Genomic DNA, 3025 nt, shown 5'->3' with positions numbered 1-3025 from the left:
CACTCCCTTCCTGATTTTAAACCTTGTAGTTTCCCCTTGTTCCATTCAAATGACAGCCTCCTGGTCAAGGTACAGGTTCCTCATGAGTACAATCAAGTGTTCGGGAATTTCCATTCTTCTCAATGTTATCCATAATTAGTCATGATCCACACAATCAAACACCTTTGCATAGTCAATAAAACACAAGTAAACATCTTTCTGGTATTCTTTGCCTTGAGCCAAGATCCATCTCACAGCAGCTATGATATCCCTTATTCCATGTCCTCTTCTGAATCCAGCTTGCACTTCTGGAAGTTCTCTGTCAATATACTGCTGCAACCGTTTTTGAATTCTCTTCAGTAAGATCTTACTTGTGTGTGATATTAATGATATTACTTGATAATTTCCACATTCTGTGGGATCACCTTTCTTTGGAATGGATCTCTTCCAGTCATTTGGCCAGGTAGCTGTCTTCCAAATCTCTTGGCATAACCGAGTGAGTACCTCCAGTGTGGCATCCGTTTGTTGAAATATCTCAATGGATATTCCATCAATTTCCTTGTTCATCGCCAATTCTTTCATTGCAGCTTCAACTTCCTCCTTTAGTACTTTTGGTTCTAGATCATATGCCACCTCCTGAAATGGATGAAGATCAACCAGTTCTTTTTGGTACAGTGACTCTCTGTATTCCTGCCATCTTCTCTTGATGTTTCTTGCATCATTCAATATTTTGCCCTTGTGGTTGTTTTTGTTGTTATGTGCTGATGAGTCGGACCCGACTCATAGCAACGCCTCCTTGGGTTTCCAAGGCAGTATCACTATGGAAATAGATCGCCCAACCTTCCTTCTGAGGAGTGGCTGATGGGCTTGAACCACCAGCCTTCTGGTTAGCAATCAATGCCTTAGGCACTATGCTACCAGAGCTCCCATTTTGTCCTTAGAATCTTTCAATATTGCAATTCAAGGCTTAATTTTTTTCCTCAATTCTTTCAGCTTGAGAAATGCTGAGTGTGTTCTTCCCTTTTGGTTTTCTAACTCCAGGTCTTTGCACATTTCATTATAGTAATTGGCTTTGTCTTCTCGAGCTGCTCTTTGAAATCTTCAGTTCAATTCTTTTATCTTGTCATTTCTTCCATTTGCTATTCAGGAATATATTTGAAGCAAATATAAATACATAAGTAAGGATAGTCTCTGTCAAACCTACATATATTTATGGATGTAATCCTATTTGCCTTCCCATTTCTGTTCAAATTGTCTAGCTTTGTATCCATTCATAAATTATTATTACTGTTATTGTAGAATTATATATGTAATATTATTCATCTTGGTTGCCTTTAACTCTTGTGCTCCTCCCTGTGCCTTCCACTAAAGCCATGGTATTTTGAATTGCTTCACATGCACATGAAAGTTGAACAATGAAGAAGGAAGACTGAAAAAGAGTTGATGCATTTGAATCATGATGTTGGTGAAGAATAGTGAATATACTATGGACTGGCAGAAGAAAAACCAAATCTGTTTTGGGAGAAGTACAAACAAAATGCTTCTTAGAAGCAAAGACAGAGAGCTCATGTACCTTGGACATGTATGTTATCAGGAGGGATGAGTCCTGGGAGAAGGACATCATGATTGTTAAAGTACACAGTCAGCCACACACACACACACACACACACACACACACAAAGGAAGAAGACTCTAAACTTGACAGAGGCTATCTTTACCTATGTATTTATACTTGCTTCAAACTATTCCTGAATGTAGTAGAACATTGACATAGGAGTTACAACAAAATGGTCTCATCATAGCAACTATTGTAAGAATCCACAGGACTAGGTAGTCTTTCTGCTGTACATAGGGTTGTTATGAGTTGGAACCATCTCGAATACACCTAACAAAAATAACAATCTCTATAGAAACTGTCTCATCATTCTCCCATGGTTTTGCAGAGATGTGGCTAGTGGGTTCCAATGCCACGTTTTGCTTAGCAAATGAGCATTTTTACCAACTGTGCCACCAGGGCTCTACAATAACCAAATAACTCATTCACCTAGTCCACAGAACTGTAGAAAGTTAAGCAGGTGAGTGCTTACCTTCTCAAATTATCTCTTTTTTCTAAATCCTGACCTTGGCTCAATTATTTCCCTCTTACTTCCTGAGATTGCCTTCCTCTCTTCTCACTGCTTCACTCCAGGATTCACCCAGACTTTTTCTTCATTCCCACTATTCACCTTCGTTGCTCCAAGGCGGTATCTCTACGAAGTAAATTGCCAGATCCTCCTTCAGAGGAATGGCTGGTAGGTTTGAACCTCCAGCCTTCTGGTTAGCAGTCAAATGCCTTAGGCACTACACCACCAGATAGATGGATTATTATCTATGGTGTAAAGTGACTCAAGGAAAACTAAATAAACTAGCCTCAAAAGTTTATTCCTTAACAACCAAATGTGTTTAAAGGTCCAGAGCTACAACCAGAATTCTTCCAACTCTTTAATGAGGTTTTTCTCCTTAAACATTAATTCACTGGCACTTTGTATAATGTCGAGGGCTGTACGCATTAGACTGGTAAACGTAAGCATGGGGTCGCTCTGTTTCATATTGGATGAGCTGGTAGAAACGCAAAACATTCCAAGTTTCTCTTAGTATGAGTTCATAAATAAGGCCCCCAAATAAAAGCTTCGCTCTGCCCCCCGCCGCGGCCCAAGGCCTAAGCAGGCCTTAGGGGAATCTTGGGGATCTTGCCTCTCAGTTGTGGGCGGCCCTCCCAGCTCCACCCCTTCCGCCCGCGGCCTGGCCGCCCGCCTAGCACGGCAGTCGGAAGTGCGGGCGCCGGAACAGACTGCCGGTGGGATTGCGGAAGCGCGCTGTGAGGGGCGGGAGGAGCGAGCGGTGGTGGTGGCGGCGGTAGCGGCTGCAGCAGCAGGCGGTCGCGCAGCCGGGTGCGCGGGGCCGAGATCGGCACGTCTTGTTCCAGCCGAGCTGGTGGCGCCGTCATGAGGCTCAGCGCGGCGGCAGTCTGCACAGGTAGGCAGCGGCAAGGGCGGCGGGGGTTGTG

The sequence above is a fragment of the Orycteropus afer genome, unplaced genomic scaffold, assembly GCF_000298275.1.
Source record: "Orycteropus afer afer isolate SDZICR_OR568_19922 unplaced genomic scaffold, OryAfe1.0 scaffold00603, whole genome shotgun sequence".
Lineage (NCBI taxonomy): Eukaryota > Metazoa > Chordata > Mammalia > Tubulidentata > Orycteropodidae > Orycteropus > Orycteropus afer.
This window is presented reverse-complemented; position numbering follows the sequence as displayed.